At 44.5% G+C, this 21,825-nt stretch overlaps 3 long non-coding RNA genes across 7 annotated transcripts; 1 reads left to right on the top strand and 2 right to left on the bottom strand.

Moving 5' to 3' along the window:
- Positions 1-66: 66 nt before the first annotated feature.
- Positions 67-19,917, top strand: LOC309358281. Its single transcript, XR_014163403.1, has 3 exons — positions 67-155; positions 3,176-3,281; positions 19,715-19,917. It is a non-coding gene; the product is annotated as an uncharacterized lncRNA (long non-coding RNA).
- Positions 13,856-14,668, bottom strand: LOC309358275. Its single transcript, XR_014163394.1, has 2 exons — positions 14,571-14,668; positions 13,856-14,311 (listed from the first exon to the last, which is right to left on the bottom strand). It is a non-coding gene; the product is annotated as an uncharacterized lncRNA (long non-coding RNA).
- LOC309358260 lies at positions 14,697-17,942 on the bottom strand. Of its 5 annotated transcripts, XR_014163367.1 has the most exons (4): positions 17,184-17,808; positions 15,406-17,151; positions 14,936-15,200; positions 14,697-14,741 (listed from the first exon to the last, which is right to left on the bottom strand). It is a non-coding gene; the product is annotated as an uncharacterized lncRNA (long non-coding RNA). The 5 variants fall into 5 exon arrangements; XR_014163365.1 differs by lacking the exon at positions 17,184-17,808 and adding an exon at positions 17,883-17,942 and having other exon boundaries at positions 14,703-15,200; positions 15,406-17,088; XR_014163366.1 differs by having other exon boundaries at positions 14,703-15,200; positions 15,406-17,088; positions 17,756-17,814.
- Positions 19,918-21,825: the final 1,908 nt, after the last annotated feature.

Genomic DNA, 21,825 nt, shown 5'->3' with positions numbered 1-21,825 from the left:
CAGATTCTCCCCTGGAAAGAGGCACCCGAATGCCAGACTGTCCTTTCATAAACTCCTTCCTTCCTTGGCTACTTCCCCCCTCCACACCCCACTGCGCGCCTTCTGAACGGAATGTGAACGTTCACTTACGGTTCTGGTGCACTTTTTTCTGCGAGGTGAGTCTCACAATGTTCAGTGGGGCTTAAGTGTGCATATAGGAGTGCAATGGTGCACATTCTCTCTCCTCCCCATGGTAACCCGCTCCTCACCCACATTTCTACCTCCTTATTCTTATTTCATCCAATCCTCCCCTCCCCCCCGTCTCCTCCCAAGTCCCCCCCCCCCATTTCCTGCCCCGGCTCCAGACGTCGCTGCAGCGGCCCCCTGTGGAGCAGTCACCCAACGAGCCGCCGCCTGGCCCACATCGGGCAGGGTGGTGACAGTGGCAGGGGGGCGGCGTGAGTGGCTACTGGATCCCTTTCTAGGAGATCCAGGCAAGCATCGTACGCTGGGTTGGTGGGGGTGGGGCGATCTGCCGCGGTGGGTTTTCAGGTAAGGCGCGGGCGCGGGTGTCTTGTCTGTGTCAGTCATGGCGGCTTCAGCACCAAGGCCAGCGCCGCAGGGAGAAACGGGCCGTGGGCGGCCTAAGAAGGAAGCGTTTCGCTGCTGAATAAACCTCCCCAGTACCGGCGTGCGTGTGTGTGTTTGGTGCCTGAATTTTTGCTTCTAAACTGACATAGCAAAGCTCGGCCGTCCTGCCGCTTTTCTGCAAAGATCTAAATGTGGAGTTGATTCCCCATCTGCAATGCAGAGCGGCAGGAAGAGTCCCTTCCTAACCCTTTCGATTTCCCAACAAAGAATTTCTCTTTCCTGAAAAACAAACAAGACTTTTCTATTAAAATATGACAGATACTCATTAAAAGGAATCGCGGTAATCAAAGGATCAGTAGTTAAAGTACCTATCAAGGGCTTGACATTGAAAGGTCAGACAGCCCAGGGCGGTGGCTGATTGGGGCGAGAAGAGAGATTTAAAAGGAAGAGATGTCTAAAGTAGTTAAGAGCTGGGAAGGCTACCTTACAGTCCAGCCTTTAACCATTGTATGAGTGATATAGCATTCACCAAGTCTATCCTTTTTAAAACCGGCATTGTCACATTCTTAATAGCTGTCCCATCTGTCTATCTATCCTTCTATTCATTACACACCTGCAGTGAGCTATTATTTTATATATTAAAAATACACATATTGTTTGCTGCAATAGACTTACATGGCAACTCCCCTGTTTCATTTCTGAAACCTATGAGGCTCTTCACATCTGAAGAAAGTGAGTTTCCATGGAACTAAGTGGGATTTACTTTACTGAAGACATTCATAAAATTGGGCTGCACAGCTTGCAATTTCATTGCAGCAGCAGGTGCTCATCCCACACTCCACTTATTTCACAAGGGCCACACTGAATCTAGTGAAACAACTCTAGAGTAAGTTGTTCATGAACCGGATCATTCCACACTCAATGGAATTGGTGTGGCACGGTGTTTTTAAAATAATAAAATAAAATAAAACAAGCAGTTTAAAAATGTTTTTTTTAAAAAAACCCGAATTGAATAAGTGAGTGAGAATTCATTTCTAAACTGAGGGAAGACTTCTCTGTGTGTATCCCATGGCAAATGATGAAACACAGGCATGCCTGAAGGACTTTTTCTTAGAAGTAAGTCCCACTTCATGAAATGGAACTCCTTCCATGTAGGTGTGGAGCCTCATTCAGACTTGTTTTACAGCTCTTGCCTTTGCAGGGTTCAGAACATGCATGCAGATTTCTAAGGAGGCACCTGCGAAATGATTCTAGGCTTGGCTAGTTATAAGTCCTGTGTGTGTGTGTTTGTGAGAGATAGATAGATAGAGAGGCTATTTTTGCATTCTTGTTTGTGTAAGAGAGGTTATTCATGGTGCCACTATTACCCAAAGTTGGAAGATCAACTTTGAAAGCCATCCGGAAGTCCACACTGCTGCTGGCTCATTAATATGGTGTTGTCATAGAACTGCAGCACTGCAGTCAGCGGAGAAAGAGACTGAAGCAGGCTTCTCTGGGACATTTGCAGAGTTGCATTTGCACAGACAGCTTGTTAGATGGACTCTTTTTAATATTCTTCTGACCATATGTGACCCAAAGGTGCCATTTTTATCACAGCTTGCATCCTGTGTATATTAAGACTGCAAACATGCTAGGGAACAAGCCCCATTGAAATAATGGGACTGACTCCTGAGTAGAGATGGGTAGGACTGTGCTGCTTGAATCACTGTAATACTGAGATATTTCCCAAGATGCTGAGGGGTGAAGCAATCTGCTTAGTTAGCACTGGGAAGAGAAGGGGTAGTAGATGAAGGCAGAAATCGATGTCTGAATGGTGCAGCAAAGCTTTTTAAAGTGCTAGTCCTAGTGGGGGGTGGGGAAGGAAGACAGCATGTGGGCAGGATATAATTCTTTGGGTTGTACAAGAAGAAATTCTTTGGGTTGTACAAGAAGAAATTCAATTTACAGCAAAACCAATATTTACTTTTTGCAAGGCACACACTAGGCATTGTGAACATTTGCAATCCTATTTCCATTGAATGCAGGAGGACTTCGGGATGAGGGTGGGGGTAGGGGACAGCTGGACAGCTGCAACTAGACAGCTGCAACCATCTGCACACTTATTTAGGTGAAAGCATTCCTGAAGTCAATAGCCTTCCTTCTAAATAAGCATGCATGGGATCATGGTGGTGGGAGGGGCTATAAGAATGTCAAACCATTTAAGGGAATGAAGGGACATAATGTGGCTTCTGCATGGAATTTACTTGGAAGTAAGTGACAAGGATTTCAGTGTAACTTCTGATGATGTGTTCTTGATCATGGTAGGCTAAACTGGCATGAATCCAAATAGTTCAGATTAGCTAGACTGTGAATGAGGCTCTTAAGTTTCTGGAAAGGCAAAATAAAAATAGAGCAAAGGGAGGAAATATGTGCCAAGCTGGCTTAAGGTTATGTTCTGTCTGTCTATCTATCTATCTATCTATCTATCTATCTATCTATCTATCTATCTATCTATCATCTATCTATCTATCTATCTATCTATCTATCATCTATCTATCTATCTATCTATCTATCTATCTATCTATCTATCTATCTATCTATCATCTATCATCTCTATCATCTCCAGTGCTATTTTTCTAGAAAAAGAGGTGCCGGAACTCACCATGAACGCCTCCCTTGTTCTCTAATAATGGCAATGGCACCCACCTGAGAGGTGCTGGAACTGAGTTACAGTGAGTTCCATCTTCTAAAAAGCCCCATATATATCCAATATATCAAACAATTGACTGATAGGTTACAATTTCAAAAGAAAAGAATAATCTTATACTTTGTAAGGAGGTTGGTTGTATCCCAGACTTGTCTTACACTGAAGTTAATGGACATAAGTTACTTAGGTTCATGGTTTTCAATGGTTCTTCTCTGAGTAGGACTTAGTTGGCTACAATCCAATGCTATGATGCAAGATGACACTGCAAAAAAGTACCTAAGCTGTAGCTTGATTTCACAACCAACTATTCCTTCCTTCCTTCTGATGTATGGATTACTTGTAAGTCCATCTACCACAATGAATGCTTACTCAGCTTGGCATATTTACTGAATTTTTAAAATTCTGAAAACTCTACTTGTCTCATGATTTCAGTGCAGTTATTTTCATAGCCCATATAATTCTTCTGATAATGTCATTATTTGAAAGGATCTGTGGCTGCTATTTCCTAACCCACATTCTTCAGAGTGGTGTCATTAAAGGCAATAAGGTTGCTTCAGATTAAGTGAATTATAGCATACTGGAGAAATGAGTGTATATTTATGCAAAAAATTCTATATCTATTTCAGATATTTTTAAATGCAAGATTTTCATTTCCAATGATTTATTGCTCTTATAACATGAACTCCAGACCATAAATGTGTGACTGTACAATATTACTTTCCAAATATTTTTATGAAGGTGATATGAAGGTTAAATAAATTGGTGGGCTGTTTGCAAAAACTTTTAAAGAAGCCAGTTCAGCTGCAACCTCAGTGGCTGCAATTCTGCATTCAATTTGACTGCATATACCCAACTAACTGCATGTGGGATTGCAGCAAGTATATTTTGCAGTTCTGGCACAACTTCTACTTAAGGCAAAATACACATATTTGGAAGATGACTGTTATTTTATTGGAACTTCTTACCATGTCTTATAGCCTTCATAGGTTTTTAACCCTAAAGCTTATTTTTAAGAAGATCCCCTTCCCATCAAAAAACACAATTCCAAGCAGAAGAATCTCTTACATTCCAAAGCTCCCATCATTCCTGATGAAACTGCATGGGGCTGATGGCAGCTGGAGTCCAGCAGCAGAGTCCAGGAGTTCAGGTCTACAAATCCCCCACCCCATGCCCACCTCTCTAAAATAAAGGCTTGCTTTGGAAAAGGTCAGCTATGCAGAGAAAATGGGTTGCATAATTTTCATTCTGCTTCACCAACAAAACTTCTTAATGAGGAGGCAGTAGAAAACCAATGCCACTTTCTTGTTTAAGCTGAGCAAGAGAAGGAAGAGAACATAATGCAGAGAAGCAACCTATGCTTTGCATTCAGAAGTTCCCAAGTAAATCCCAAGCATTTGCAGTCAAAAGAACGCAGCAGCAGGTGATGTAAAAGATCTCTTCTGGAGAATTTGGAGAGTCGCTACCAGTCAGAGCAGACAGTACTGGCCAAATGGACAAATAGTCTGACCCAAGGGCTGGGCTGGTATCAGTGGTGGACTTGGTTGGGTCTCTTCTGAGGGCCAGGGGCGGGAGACACTGAGAAGAGCCACTTGTGACCTGCTTGCTTCAACCACAAGCGCTTGTTCTGGCCACTACCGGCAAGCAAGCAGCTGGTAGCAACCATGATGAAGAGGAGGAGCAGGGGGTGGAAATGGTGATGAGAATATCTACCCTCAGCCAATCACCCCACCTTCTTGCCTTCTTCCTTACAACCACTGCCTGTCCATCTTGTCCTTGTAGATCTCAGCAGGGAGGAAGGAGAGAAGACTAGAATTAGTTGGATCTGCCTCTCATTGGCTCTGGTTCTACTTACTGATGGTCCCTCAGCCTGTCCCACCAGTCCCAATATGCACCACCCACCACTGCCTGACAGCTGTGCTCCCATTTGAATTCCCCATAATGCCCTGATGCAACACTAAATGAGGGACATTGTGGAAATTTAAACCTAGCCACTCAGGGCAGGAGCTCCAGGGCAGGTGTGCTGGAGGCCTGGCAGCTGTCCAAGGATGCCACATGTCTGTTGAATGAGTGTGATGGAGCCACCTTCCTGAAGCTAAGCCATTCTGGATCTGGTTGCTGCCTAGATTGGCTCCAGGATTATTCTTATGGTTCCACAATAGCAGGGGTGGCCAACTCCCAAGAAACTGCGATCTACTCACAGAGTTAAAGACTGGCAGTGATCTACCTGTTGGATGTGCCTGCACAATAGGGTCTGCCTATCACTTGCAACTGCAATTTATTTTTGTGCTATTCTCTGGCTAGAATATGAGAGTTTTGCTGCCTCAAGTTTAGTGGAGAGGTGTCATTTGAAATACACCTGAAAATGTGCTTCTGCTGGTTTAGTTGCCTGCATGAGACAGGTGGTAATAGAATATCAAAATTGGACAGTACCTTTGAGGTCATCTAGTCCGACCCCTCACCCAGTGTTAGTACAACTACAGCATCCCTGATAAATCCCTGTCCATCCTCTGCTTAGGATACCTGGAGCAAAGGGGAGCCCACTGCTTTCTGAAGCAGTCTTTCCCAGTGTCAAACACCTCTTACCAACAGGATGCTTTCCTGAAAGTAGAGCTGTAATCTGTTTCCTTGCATTTTTTTACCCATTGCGTCTAATCCTTCCTAGTCCCTGCCATCTTTGCTGTGTCAGGCCTTCAGCTATTTGAAGACATTTTGCAGGTGAATTGCCACTTCTTGACTGCTCTCACCCTTCCTAGTGCTATGCCATTGGACAATGCCAATTTAATACTCTGGAAATTATTGCTGGAGCACCATAAGATCCCATACTGGCACAACTCACTTCTTTGATGGGGCAGTGTTCTGCCAAAGGGCAGCTGTTCTTTATGTTTCAGCTTCCGGATAAGGTCCTGTTTCAAAGATCTTGTCCAGATGACAACACCTCACAAACGTTTCAAGGCTCTGATTCCAGTTTTCCCAACATGGAGGACTCTGGGAATGTTTATCCCTCCAGAGAAGTTACTCAATTCCAAGAGGATAATAACCACTGCAAGGGTCCAAAACCCTCTTAATTATTTTTTTGCTATGTGGTTCTTTGTAAGTCTTGATGAAATGTGCCCTTTGCACATTTTGTCTGTTTTGTTGTAGACTTCTTCGCATTATCAATACACTGTTGTGACAGTCACGTGTCTTTCAGCACTTTGTTGTGGTTGCTCTATAGACCTGTGCCCTTGTATGTGGTTTTTTATTTTTATGATTTTTATGATTTGGAGGTATTGCTACCAGTCAGAGCAGATGAAGGTTGCAGGTGTTATTCACGTACAACACAGATTTTAGTTGAAGGAGTGTTACTTTTAATGTAAATAAGTTTATTCAGGTGGGAATGTTCTCCATCTGAAACCCCAGAGAGCTGCTGCCGGACATTGCATGGACAGGTGGAGTCCCCCCCAACCCTAGGTGTCCCCTGAGCGGAATAATGACTCAAGACAACGTGCTCCGGGATTAAAATTGGCCACAACTTTATTAAGTTTCAGATGTAGGGAGACCTTGGCTCAGGCACTGGGCGTTTATCCTTCCCAGTCCCCAGCCGTGGATCTGGGAGACTTCAGGGTTATCCAAAATGTGTGGGGATTGGGCTGGCTCTAGAGAACATATGTTCAAGCAGAGAGCCTGCCCCCCCTTTTTGCGCCATTGGAGGGGAGAGCAATGACAACCTCTCGGCATATGGCCAATGCCTCCCCTCAAGACCCCTTTAATGGGCAACTCTGGTATCACCGCCGCAAGGGGGCATGGGGCACTGCTTCATGCCCTGCCCCCCATTTAGGAAGCTAGACTAAAGGATTCCGCCCAAGGCCAGAAACCTCCAAAGTTGTGACATTTTGCTACGGGGAAGGCAAAACCTACCAATGCAGGAAAATTCCTTTCCAGCCCTTCAACAGCGACCCTGACATAGCAGAGCCTGCGTACCTGTGGAGGGAGGGGAGGGTGGGAGAAGCTCTGGAGCCAACTGCCACTTCACAGGTAAGATTCATCTTCTGTTGTGTGGGCAGGACGGTCCCTCCCCTTACCTGGCCAATCCCCTGGCAATGCCTCCCCAGGCGGGATTGGGCGATTGGCAGAGGTAGGTCTCAGAACCACTGGCAGTCATCTTTGAGAATTCCTGGAGAACAGGTGAAGTCCCAGCAGACTGGAGGAGGACAAATGTTGTCCCTATTTTCAAAAAGGGGAAAAGAGAGGACCCAAATAATTACCGCCCAGTCAGTCTGACATCAATACCAGGGAAGATTCTGGAGCAGATCATTAAGCAAACAGTCTGTGGGCACCTAGAAAGGAATGCTGTGATCACCAATAGTCAGCATGGATTTCTGAAAAATAAGTCATGTCAGACTAACCTGATCTCGTTTTTTGACAGAATTACAACCCTGGTAGATGAAGGGAACGCAGTGGATGTAGTCTACCTTGATCTCAGCAAGGCATTTGACAGGGTGCCCCATGATATTCTTGTAAAGAAGCTGGTAAAATGTGGTCTTTACTATGCTACCACTCAGTGGATTTGAAACTGGCTGACTGACCGAACCCAAAGGGTGCTCATCAATGGTTCCTCTTCATCCTGGAGAAGAGTGACTAGTGGGGTGCCACAGGGTTCTGTCTTGGGCCCGGTCTTATTCAACATCTTTATCAATGACTTGGATGATGGACTCAAGGGCATCCTGATCAAATTTGCAGATGACACCAAACTGGGAGGGGTGGCTAACACCCCAGAGACAGGATCACACTTCAAAATGACCTTGACAGATTAGAGAACTGGGCCAAAACAAACAAGATGAATTTTAACATGAAGAAATGTAAAGTATTGCACTTGGGCAAAAAAAATGAGAGGCACATATACAAGATGGGTGACACCTGGCTTGAGAGCAGTACATGTGAAAAGGATCTAGGAGTCTTGGTTGACCACAAACTTGACATGAGCCAACAGTGTGACACGGCAGTTAAAAAAGCCAATGCAATTCTGGGCTGCATCAATAGGAGTATAACATCTAGATCAAGGGAAGTAATAGTGCCACTGTATTCTGCTCTGGTCAGACCTACCTGGAGTACTGTGTCCAGTTCTGGGCACCACAGTTCAAGAAGGACACTGACAAACTGGAACGTGTCCAGAGGAGGGCAACCAAAATGGTCAAAGGCCTGGAAACGATGCCTTGTGAGGAACGGCTAAGGGAGCTGGGCATGTTTAGCCTGGAGAAGAGGAGGTTAAGGGGTGATATGATAGCCATGTTCAAATATATAAAAGGATGTCACATAGACATAGGCGCCGACTCCATGGGGCCTGAGGGGGCCCGAGCCCCCTCAAAAATTCGTTTGGGGGGGCTCGGCCCCCCCAATAATTTAAGAAAATTATTACCGTATTTTTCCCTCAAAAAGAGGAAGCGGCTGCTTTCCTGCATTCTGCCTCAGGGTCTTACTGCCCACCCTCCTCTGTTTCCTTGCTGTGTTTGCTCAAACGGAACAAAGAGCAGGGAAAGCCCCTCCCCTCCAGGCAAGCAGGCAGGAGGGAGAGAGAGAGAGAGAGAGAGCGCGTGCGAGCTGGCTGGCTTGGGTGGGTAGGTGAGGGAAAACTTTTGCCTTCCTTTCCTCCTTGCCGTTATACCCCTCCCCTGCATTCTTAGCCAGCTGCTTCTCTGCACACCCCTCTCGTGCTCCTTGTCCGTTCTGTGTTTTTCCTTCCCTCCCCACTTAAAATGTGGTTTAAAAGCATGGATCCACATGGATCCTCAGGATCTTTGCATTGGGTCACCCCAAATTCACCAACAGATCACATAGCATGTCCATGGCTACAGCCTGCCCCCCAAAAATCACGCACCCACTGTTGCCTGGGGCTGCAATGGTGCAAAAACGTGGTTACAAAACATGGATCCACAGGGATCCTCAGGATCTTTGCATTGGGTCACCCCAAATTCACCATCAGATCACATAGCATGTCCATGGCTACAGCCTGCCCCCCAAAAATCACGCACCCACTGTTGCCTGGGGCTGCAATGGTGCAAAAACGTGGTTACAAAACATGGATCCACAGGGATCCTCAGGATCTTTGCATTGGGTCACCCCAAATTCACCATCAGATCACATGTCTGTGGCCACAGCATGAAGCACAAAAATGATACATCATTAATATTCACCGCCCACGGCGGCAGCCAAACGGCTGCCGCAAAGGGCGGGCCCTCACAGGTTCACTTAAGGTTGGCAGCCCGGGGCTCGCCCCTTTCATTCCCCCAGCAGCAGCGGTTTGGAGGTCTTGGGCCCCCCCAATATTTTTTATAAGTTGGTATGGGCCCCCCCAATATTTTTTATAAGTCGGCGCCCCTGCACATAGAGGAAGGAGAAAGGTTGTTTTCTGCTGCTCCAGAGAAGCAATGGATCCAAACTACAAGAAAGAAGATTCCACCTAAACATTAGGAAGAACTTCCTGACAGTAAGAGCTGTTCGACAGTGGAATTTGCTGCCAAGGAGTGTGGTGGAGTCTCCTTCTTTGGAGGTCTTTAAGCAGAGGCTTGACAACCATATGTCAGGAGTGCTCTGATGGTGTTTCCTGCTTGGCAGGGGGCTGGACTCGATGGCCCTTGTGGTCTCTTCCAACTCTATGATTCTAGGTGGAGACCTCCAGGTATCCAGCCTGGGGAGGATGAAGCCAGCCCAAACTACCAGGGGCCACACTGGGACCTGGGGGGCTGCACACAACCATGCAAAAGGCGCCCCCATTGTGGACAGTACTGACCTGGATAGATCAATGATTTTGCTCAGTATAAGGCAGCTTCCTGTGTTGCTAAGGGGGAGTGTCATGGGTCAAGGAAGCAGTCAGGGAGAGCCCTTTGGATTGGCTGATTCTGTGAAAAATTGTATGATTTCTCTATCCCCCCCCCCCCTCTTTGGGGAAATTGTGTAATTTCCAAGACAATCCAAGTGAAGCCTTGGAAAGCATGCCCACCTCTAACAAATATATAACATTGGGTGGGTAGGTGTGAAATTTTCTGAGCAAATCTGAATTTGCTTGGGAAAACCCCCTTCTTTCCCCAAATTGATCTCAACTCTAATTTCAGTACAGCCTCCTTTTTTTGTACTCAACTTGCCAGATTTGACGGGAGGTGGCGACAGATAATTTAAGCAGCATATGCTACTCAAGTGATCAATGAAACATTCAGTACCAAACTTTTTTGTTTGCTTTGCTCTGCTATATTCATTATTCAGTAGGTAATGTGACCCCCACCCAGCCACCCACAAATCTGTGTCTTCCTTGGAGCATTTGACTTTTCCTTTTATCGACTTGCCTTTGCCAGAGAGATAAAACTGGAGTGCAGATCCCTGTAGAAATATAGTGTTTCTGCAAGGAAGACACAGGGAAGAGGAAACATTTGCTGCTTCAAGTCTCATTTGTATCTGGGTTAATTGCACTTCCCGGGGATGTGTCTAATTGATTTGTGGAGAGAGGACTGTCTGCCACTTGGCAATGATGCTGCAGAACTGAATCTCTCTTTCTGCTGGGGCAGAAAAGACAGAGCCTGTAGATGAGAGGATTGCCAAGGGCTGAAGGGCTGGGGAAGGGCCATAGCTCAATGGCAGAACACCTGCCAGGCATGCAGAAGATCCCAGGTTCAACCCTCAGCAACTCCAAGCAGTGGCAGAGCAAGGTGGGGGCAGTGGGGGCAGTCCCCCCGTGTCATCCCAAGGGGGGGTGACATTTGCTGCAGGCTTGGGAAATTGGGAGCACACTCCTGGCTGGAGGAGGCAGGCAGGCAGGAGAAAGGACGGGAAGGAGGCAGGTGAGGAAACAACGGAGGGGGCGGGAAGGGGAGAGGAAGGAAGCAGTGGGTGTGCCTGGAAGACGAGCGCCTACAGCTGGACTACCAAGTGGATTTAAAGGGTCACTTCAGGGGTGGCGCTGCAAACCTGGAAGGGATTTTGGCCAGTGCTTAAAAAGGGAAAGTGAGTTTCCCTCTGACAAACCCTTTCTGTCTCACCTCTGCAAAGCTCCACATGTTTCCGTCCAACCCTGTCCTCAGCCAACCCCCCCTTAGAAGCCACTCTTGGGTTATTGACTTCCGTGTGCTTGCAGTGTATCTGGGTCTCCCTTGTATCTATTAGGAACTATTCTCTCGCCTTTGATATCTATGCTGCTGATTACTTCTGCCATTTTAATATTAGAGAAAGTGTTTAAATTAAAGATGTTCTGTACTATAGAAGAACAGTGGTAACAATACATTGAAGACAAGTAAATATTTTGGGGAGGGTGGTCCCAGAGCCCTAGTGCCCCCATCCCAAAGAGGATCAGATGGGCAGACTTGGGCACTCTTTCCCCCTCCCCTCCCCCAATGTTTTTCCCTCTATCTGAGCTGGCTCCCTGCCTGTTACCTTACATGTGGGGAAACCCGTGTGGGGTTCCTCTCTGTGTAAAGTCTTCAAGCTGTTCCTGCGCACGCCTGACAAATCTGCCCCATTGCCAAAATTTACCTTTTCCCCCACCTCCAGTCTCCCTTATTGGGTGTCCTGGCTGAGGGGGAAAACAGAAGACAGATGACCATCGGTCAGGGATGGTCTAGTTGAGATTCCTGCATTGCCCCAGGGGTTTGGCTAGATGACCCTCAGGGGTCCCTTCCAACTCTACAATTCTCTGGTGCAGGCCTGTGCAGAGTTTTAGGTACAAACTGGATGTGAGGGGTGCATAGGAGTGCAGTCCATCTTATGCACCGTCGGCTCAGGAATAAGTCCCACTGATCATGATGAGACTAGATTGCTGCTGTGCAGTCCTATTTTTTAAAGGAATGTTTTCCTTTTCAGATAATACAGAGCATGGTGAAATCACAATAAATAACCCTCCCCCTTCAGTAGTTTCAAGCACTACTGCAGGTTCCACATAATATCTGTACTGCATTGTTTACTGCGACAGCACCTGCACTTTGGAACTCCCCGCCTCTTGCAACAAAGCACATGCCTTTGCTAGACTCTTTTCGGGCACCTGCTAAAACATTCTTCTTTAGGCAAGCATACCCAGATGCTTAGGAAGTTGAAGTAAATTTAATCTATTTTTATATTTTAGCTTTTATATGTTTTAAATTAGGGTTGTTAATTTTTCTTGATTTTACCGCTGTGGTGCTTTTTTGTTTTTTGTTTTGGTAAACCACTTTGAAGGTTTTAATAAACAATAAATATAAATAAAACAATACAAAACACAATCCAGCCTGTAGATTTAAGTATCTGTCCACAGTCATCTACTTGATATCAGAGGCCCAGAATCCACATTCCTTTGTAAGAAAATAAGAAATAAAGTCAAACCATTTTTGCAGGCAAAAATGAAATAAAATTCAGTGTGTGTGTGTGTGAGTGTGACAAGAATTTTCCGCACTGGGTACCACCTGACCTTGCTACACCACTGGGTTGTCCCTCTAGTGGGGAACACATTGTGCTCCTTCTGGGGGTATTTTGTCCACCTTTTTGTCCTCTCACCTGTGGCTCCTAGAAGCTGCCAGCATGTGACAGAGACCACATCCCAGGAACGGCTTTGACTGGCTGGCTAAACCAAACCCTGGGTCTCAAACCCTCTGTCAGTTAGAGACTTCCCCTGCACGCGAAGGTAGGCTCTGGCTGGCTGATTGAGCAGACGAGACCGAGAGTGGGTCCAACCATCAAAAAGGCGGTTTCTGCATGTGCTGTAGAGGGCAGTGAGAGGCAGGAGGGGCTCATCCACCTAGGAAGGTAGTCCATCTAAGAGAAGGAAAACTCTGATCCTAAACATCTCCTGCCTTGACCTGCTTCGTGTTGCTGAAGTACAGCTCCCATCAGCCCCAGTATGTGCAGTGACCAGTGATGATGGCGACTGAAGTTTAGCAACATCTGGCAGCCCAAAGGTTCCCGACACCAACACTACTGAAATAAACGGGAGCACCCTGGGATGACTACTGCAGTGAGACAATGGCCTCGCCTCCTTGTCCCTCTCTGCACTGCCCAACCCAAGCTTCTTGAGTTCTCTTGGTTCTATTCCCACTTCCTTGTGGAGGAAGAAAAGATGGCAGTTAACGATTAGAGACCAAGGTTTACATTTTGATTTTATTATGCCCTTCCTCCAAGGAGCTCACATTCTACCTCACCCCAGCAGCCTTGTGAGGTTAAGTCAGGCTGAGATATGTCTATGATCATCCACTGATGATCCACTGTGATCTTCACATATGGGAAATAATAACCTTTTACTTAAACTAGAAAGGGTTTCCAGTCTTCCTTAAAATACTCTAAATTTGTATCTTTTAACAGTTCCATCCATTTTGCCATCTCTCCAATATGCCAAGTTTTGAACAGGTGATCATATCAAAGAGGATTGTGAGTTGGGCCCACCTGTACCTGGAGATGCCAGAAACTGAACCCGGGTCCTTCTAAATACTAACCATGTGCTCTGCCACTGAGCTACAGCCTTTAAGGGGGGGGGCAACTACCAGGACGCCTTTGACCAACACTCTCTCCTTCCTAAGTAAAGTTAGGGTCAAGCTGCACTTCCCACAATCAGGGGAAACACAAAGGGCCAGGCTGTCAGGGAGGCAGGTCAGCATGAAGAAGCAAATCCAGTTTTCAGTGCTCACTCAACTTTTTATTCAAGGAAATGAACATACAACTCAGCAACGCTTCCCAGTAGGTCTTGTCCCTGTACAGCAGTTGTCAGGACTGACGGTCCCTGCCTTCTAGGGCTTCTCCTCTCCCCAGCAGTCTCAAACAGCATCTGAGCATCTTTGGCCTCTGTTCCACTCTCCTCATTATTCTGTGTATTCTTGGAGACAAGGCTGGAGGGGAGATTGTCGCAGCAGGAGAGGGAGACTCCCTGGATTCCTCAGCAGTCTCTTGTCCCCCTCCTCTGCTTCAGCCTTGGAGTCTGAACTGCTCCCTTGCACAGGTTCTTCCTGCTCCCGAAACTTTGTTGCCCCTTCAGCATCCAGATCCTCCTCTCAATCTTCTCCTTCTGACCTCCCCTCAGTGTCCAAATTGCAGAAATTGGCCTCTTTGTGTATAGTGACCACTGACACATGCCTTTAAAAATAAAAAAGGAGACTAATTTGCAAATGCTGTATATGTATGCACTTTTTAAAATGATTGCTACCCTACTGAGTCATACAAAATAGAATGTTCTCTCAGGAAAAAAACAAACTTAAGAGTTACGAAGTAATCTGCTGCAAAAGGCTTCCACTTCTGACGACTCAGTCACGGCAACCTGAAAGAGCCATAGCACAAACAGTTTCATACAGAACACAATACAGATTTCCTCCCTAGCCAAGCAAGGGATACTCACCTAAATGTATGTCAATCATGGAATACCATTTCAACCAAAGCAGCACTGTCCTAATGCTGGTGACTCACTGCAGGGTTTTTCTTGAAGTATCAAGAGCAAGAGCACTCACATTGTGTCTTTCTCGTCTGCTTCAGGTACAGTGAGCTCTGGGAAGCCTGAAGAAAGGAGGAGCTGGAACAAAAGGAAAGAAGGGCTGGAACAAAAGAAGACGTGTTCTCCTACCTGCAGGTGAGTCTCACTGTGGTGACACGGAACAGGGCCTCTTCTGACGACTCAGTCACCGCAACCTGAAAGAGTCTTAGCACAAAGAGTTGCAGATGGAACACAACAGAGATTTTCTCCCTAGCCAAGCAAGGGATACTCACCTAAATGTCCTTCAATCCTGGAATACCATTTTGACCGCCATTTTTGACTGAAGCTAGATAAGCCATTAATCTAGAGGGGCAGAACAGAGAGATGTGATTCACACTTAAATCTCTGCCATTAAGCTTGGTGTGGAAAGAGGAAAGATTGCTCAATGCTCACCCTTTCCTTTGTCCATTTGAGGTGTGACTTCATGTGTCTGCAAGCACCTTCAGTTGGGTTACAATCTAGAGTCACTAGTTTGTCCCCAGCCCCCTTCCACCAATCCTGCAGAAAATAAGTTTTGTGTTTTTTTTTTTTTTAATTCTTACCACTGTGACTTCTGGGACTCAGCCGGAAGAGCTGGCTTCATTTGAGTGTTGCAGGATCTTTGGAGAGAACTGCGAAAAGACCATCAGAAAAGAAAATGGGAAAAAGGAGACAAAAAACATTGCCCTGGAAAAAAATACTGAATGGTGCAACGTGAATCTACCTAAATCAGCACTGTCCTAGTGCTGGTGACTCTCACTGCAGAGTTTTTCTTGATCTATCAAGAGCTCTTACGCACATTGCATCTTTCTCATCAACTGAACAGATCTGCTTCAGGTACAGTGAACTCTGGGAAGCCTGAAGAAAAGAGGAGCTAGAGCAAAAGAAGACGTGTTCTCCTACCTGCAGGTGAGCTTCATTGTAGTGACACGGAATAGGGCCTTTTCTTACGTCTCAGTCACTGCAACCTGAAAGAGTCTTAGCACAAAGAGTTGCAGATGGAACACAATAGCAGGGGAGTGCAGCTCTCGTATACCCTTGACCGAAGAATGGTACACTCCTCCAATCTGGGATGGTCGTCCTCTTCCACCGAGTGCGCCACTTCGGGAGGGATGCACATGGAGCAGTGATGGATACAGCACAATCCACCCCTTTAATGCATTTGTCAGTGAAATCATAGGCCATTTAGAGTTATTACTACCACAGCCACGTTACCTATTGGTGATAGTTTTGCCTGCCCTGTTGTATAGTTACCTTTTGACGTCCGTTTCCCATTGATTATGTAATCTTGCCATTGCTGCTGGAAAGACCAGTCATTTCAGTACAGCTCTACTCACTACAACGCTTCTCAAGCATTCATTCTCCCTCCACTGGAATCCTCCACTTGCAAGACACACTGGAGACATATTCCAGAGTTTAAGGCTCCATTTTAGGATGGGAATATACAGAAAGGAGAGACCAGTACAAAAGCATTGCATTGAAAAAGATCACTGAGTAGTCTTCATCCAAAGACTAATTAGCTTGTAAGGTAAATAAAACGTTAAGACTTTAAAGTGTCTTAGCACAAGAACTGCAGGTGGAAAAGAGATTTTCGCTCCAGCCAAGCACGAGATACTCACCTAGAAGCCCTTCAGTCAGAATGCATGAAACTGCATTGTTACTTTAATTGTGATGTAGCATTTCAAGTTTACTTGATAGGTATTTGCACCTGTCACCACTTCTGACAAATCAAGAGTATTTAAAAGTTACCTTCCTTCAACTGCAGTGCTAGTTTCCAGATGGGAAGTTACTGGCAAAGGAAGCTGACTGCTAGATCTGGTTTTTAAATTGGTATTTTAAATATATTACCTTCAGTGATAGAGGATCCAAGTTTTTTGTATAGAGTCAACGCTTTGTGTTGTCTCAGCAATGAGCTAAATAGCTGTTCCTAGAAGATGCTTAGCGAAAATAAAATAAAATCCAAAATCCTTGGTTATTACCACTAGATAATCACGTTACACATCAGGGGTAATTTTGCCTGGCCTGTTCCATAGTTACCATTTGAGCTCCATTTCCCATATCTTTTTGTAATCTTGCAGGTTCTGCTGGAAAGGTTTAGTGGAGTTGATGTTCTCGTCTGCTTCCTCATTTGATCCTCACAAGAACCCTGTGAGGTAGGTTAGGCTGAGAGACAGAGAGCTTCATGGCAGAGGGAGGATTTGAACTCTGGTCTCCAGATACTAATCCACCACTCTAGCCACTCTCAGGAACTTCCCTCAGAGGAAGCACTTTTCCACAGGATCCTGGACTTACTATGTCCCTGAGCAGTCACTCTCCAGTCACCATCACCAGATTCATCCTCAAAATGCTTTATTTGCCTATTCAGCAAGTTTTTAACTTACCTGTCTTTCTCTACTTCCAAGGCAACCTGAGCAAACATGAAATCAGAAGGAAGGGTTTTGTCTCCTTCCTGTCTTCTTTGCTCTTTTTTCTCTACACACACACACACACACACACACACACACACACACACACACATTTATAGCTTCAACAACCAAAAACCCAAACTTTCCATTCATGAAACGACTTCTCTAGTTGGCTTTTTAAAAGAAAAGCCTTCTATTTTCCCTACTCATTCCCCACTGCTTTAAGCAGACTTCATATCCATGTATCCTTTCATGTGCTCCTTCTTTTCATCCAAATACTCATTAGTTTGAAAGGTAAATAAAATTTGATTCCCCGCTTCACATACCTTCATTTATCTTTATTTTCTCTTGGCTTTTCCAGTCCAGTATTTTTAATTTTCCTGGTTCTCTTTAAAATCTCCATCTTGGAATTTTTTTTCAGTTTTCAGTTTAAATTTGGTTTGCCTAAACTCTTTTTGGGGGACTTTCTCAAAGTCCATCATCAGTCTACAATTTACTGTCCCTGTGTTAGTAGGATTAAGTCTTTTTTGATCTTCTATTTTTCTTCAGTTTCCTTTTAGTTTAAAATTTAATGCTTCTCCTAACACTTTTTAGGGACAAATACCCGACTAAGATATATGTGCACAGTATTTGAAATCAACCACAGCAGAGATCACAGATGAAAATCACCTGTGTCCCTTTTTAAAGTTGTAAACGATGAATTTCAGCAGAGTGAAATCCCTTCATTTTAAAAAAAATGAGTGAAATCCCTTCATTTAAAAAAAAAATTCCCAATGGTTTTGAAAAGCAATCTAACCTAAACTGGTTTCAGTTGCCTTTTCAAACCTGTTTCATCTTCCCCAGCCTCCCTCTCCCAATCCCTCTGCCCATGAGCTCCTTCAGCTCCGACCAGTGAGAGGGCTAAAGCCAGCATCACAGCCAAGGACAGGCTCACTCACCGGAATGCGGCTCGCTCCTTCCGCCAACAGTAAGTCATAACCACACATTAAAAAGTCCCTTGCAGCATTAATACAGTGGGTGCAAATGTCTTTATTTTTTACATGGGGTCATTTCAGGGTTTTGATGGGAAATGAGTATTTTCTTTCCAAATTAATACATTCTGGAAATACAAGGGAATTGAATTTGTAATCCACCCAGATCTCATGGATTACAAACTATAAGAACATGACCTGTACAGGAAAATAAGGGAAAGACTATGGGAAGAGGGGCTGGTTTGGATCTCAGTGGCCTCCATTGAATTATATGCAATCTGGGGCACAGCTGGAAAGGACAGCAGTTGCTTCTCACTCCTGATACTTATGCTGTGTATACACAACATTCTATGATAGAATGAATGAAGACTGGGTGCTTGTTTTTTAAAAAATGGCTTACAAAGGAAGAAAGTGTGTGTGTGGGGGTAATTTTAAATCATTGCTCTTGTTTTTAGCATACTGGCCATCTTTCCCTTGAAAATTGCTTTGTTGAAATATAATACCTGGTTGGTGGATGGGAAGGGTTTGGAGTGACTGAAATAGATGTGCAGCTCCACTAATTACAGAAGAAAATTCATTTCACTATGACGATTAAAAACCTCAGTGTTTGATGCTTAAGAATGCCTTGTGAGGTTTAAAGTTAAGTGCTCTTTTCTCTGTTCTATCTCTGTCTTAACTTTAACTGCCATGACATGATTGCATAATTATTGTAGCTTGCAAAACCGGGTGAATCTTAGCAAAATGTGTGAAGGCACTTTCCAGATAATCATCACTGAAGTTAGACTTATTTTACAGGAAAGTAGTTAGAGGTGAGAGACCATGTGAAATTGCTTTGGATATGGTTTTATCCTGCTATTCACCTCAGTTGTGTAATGCATGATGTCATTCATCCATTTGCCAATGCCAATAGATTCAAAACTCTCCTAATCAGCATTCATTTTTAAGGGAATCTGCCTTGCTTGGTGCACTTCTTTCTTGCACTGGGCAAGGAAAACACGGCCACTGAGAGAGAGCAGAAGGCTGATCTGATAGAAGATGGTAAACTGGTATTTTCCTTTAACATTTTAGCAGCCACTGGCCCATTTGAAAATGGGGGCTGACTGGTAGTATTCCAAATAAGACTACACTTGACTTGTCCAGCTTGATATCCTAACTACATATAATGTGACTGCAATGAAAGTTTTGCTTGAGATGATAGCTTGTTTGCATGACTATTCAGTAACTATTTTCTCCTATGAGCTTCAACATCTGCAGTTGACAAGATACATTAAAAGTGAAAGAACTGTGTTTGGAAATAGAAAAAAACCTCAGATATTGTTATATTCATCCCAGTTCTCTGAATACCAAGAATTCCAGGGGTGCAGCATGCTTTTTGTGGTTGTTACATTTATTGCCTGTACTTCACCAGTAAGTCCCAGGGCTACAATTTAAAATTCAGTATTTAAAATGGTATTAAAAAGAGGTATGCTTCTTTGGAAGGAGATCACTCATATGGCATTTTGAAATAGTTTCTGCCACACCAAGATTGTCTTGAAAACAACAGAGCACAAAACACATGACATGGAATTCTCAAGCATGTTCATCAAATGTTAAAGGGTATTTATCTACCAGCATTCTCCTGCTAATCAAGTTAAATTTGTCTGTCTGTCTTTTACAGGAAGATCAATCAAAGAGGAAATCTCATGACAATATCGACCTATAAAAAATGAAAGATTCCTACCAGTGATGTTGCTTAAAAGGTCCATACCTGGAGACTAGCTTGCGATGGAGAATAATCTAATGTTGTTTGATTTTTTAATGTAATAATGTTTTGCCACACTGTATAAAAGTTTCTGGATTGTCCAGTCCTTTTATCAATCACATTTGATTCCTTATTTTCTCTGCATTTTCTCTGTGCTTTGTAATAGTTGCACTTATTTGCAAATGTGCAGGCAGAGCAGAGTCTGTGTCAACAGCTGGGGTAGGTGGGCAATTGCTGTGATCCCATGCACCATCCAGGGGTCTACTGACAAGGGCCCCTGGACCCGCTCTTCCACCACTGCAATGTGCTTGTTCACCCGACTCTCACTCTGGCCAGGTGGTTTGGAGGAAGGGCTGTAGAAGCAGGAGCCACGGACTGTTTGCTCATTGATTTTTTGCACACAGCAAATGGAGAAGAGAAGCAGCTGGCAATAATAGCATGGAGGGTATAGAATCACTGAGGAAACAGGGGCCCATGGAGGGTTCTTGCCCTTTCTCCCTTCAGTCCTTGGAACTAGCATTGAGGTTGAACATAGGGGAAGGTTCACAGCTATAAACATGCCACTGCTTTCAAATCAGATCTTTAGGGAAACAACCTACTTCCAGAGCCCAAACAAAAATGTCACCCTGTCTCTCTATGCCGGGGTGGGCAGAAGGTAGACCACAATCTACTAGTAGACCTCTGAGTGATTTGCCAAAGATCTGCAAGAGTTCCTGGCTCCCAATTATTTAACATATACATACTTATTTGATCACTTTGATCCTGCATTGGAGGGCGTTGGACTAGACGACCCTCGTGATCCCTTACAGCTCTACAATTCTATGATTCTATGATCTGCATAACTTGCACCTTTAAAAGTTCCACCTAGTGACTATATTCAGACAGCACTTTATTCCATTTTCCTCACATTTTCTTCTCTGTTAATTTTCACATTTTTTTGATGTTTCACATAATGTAAAATACACTTCTGGAAATCTAACACAATGTAGTAGAAGTCTAATGTTCATTTCCATGTTAATTACTTACCTTTTTAAAAGAGGTTTGCAACCCTGTTTACTTGGTTGTGTGCTATAATTTTCCTATGATTTTCATGGTGTTGTGGGTGAACATATCAGACGACACAGCGATTCTTCAAACAGCTCTTGTTTATTCACAGGCCAGAACAGAACTGAAGGGTTCAGTCAGCCTGCTTATATAGAGCTCCAGTACAACGTAACTGAAACAATTTTCTAAAACTATCCAATCACTGAACGTCACTTTCGATCCCTTATTTGCATAACTATCTACAGTATCCCCCTGCTGGCCCAGGGTGAGAACTTCAGTACATAACACATGGATTGCTGTTCATGTGATGATTTTTTTTTTTGGGGGGGGGGAGTATTCCTGCATATGGCTTCAGCGGTGTGTGTGTAGGCAGCACTTTTCCATTTCACCTCAGGCAGTGAAATGGTACATGCCGCCCCTAGCTTAGAGGTAGCCCATCCTTTCATTCTAATTTAATGTCTTTTCCACCTGGCCAGGGCCGGATATAGGTTTGATGAGGCCCTAAGCTACTGAAGGTAATGGGGCCCTTTATATGTCCAGCTGTCCTTTGTCAACAACAAATTGTTGCTGTTTTTTGTGTTGAATATATGCTATATATGCCCACTACTTACATCATAGGAGCCTACACAAGACAAAACACTGCTGCTGTATGTTGGTTTTATTTTATTTTTTATCTTATATTTTGGAAATGTACATCTAGTTTTTTCCCTTTAATTTTTTTTGGGGCCCCCAAGAGAGTGGGGCCCTAAGATATAGCTTGTTTAGCTTATACGTAAATCCGGGACTGCACCTGGCTCTGCTTGGTTGATCCTGACGTTCTAGTAGACAATCAGAGTAAATCTGCCGGGCCTGAAGTCTGCCCGTTTCCATTCTGCAGCTTTCTCCCCAACTGCTGTTTCTTCACACACAGCCAGCTTGAATCACATCTTCCCTGCAAGGGGAAGGGGGGAAGTAAATCCTCTTCTACAACAGCTCCCCGTTAT

Source organism: Podarcis melisellensis (assembly GCF_964234715.1).
Source record: "Podarcis melisellensis genome assembly, chromosome: 15".
In the NCBI taxonomy this organism is placed as follows: domain Eukaryota; kingdom Metazoa; phylum Chordata; class Lepidosauria; order Squamata; family Lacertidae; genus Podarcis; species Podarcis melisellensis.
The sequence above is the reverse complement of the archived record's forward strand: the minus strand, read 5'-3'. Positions and strand labels throughout refer to the sequence as shown.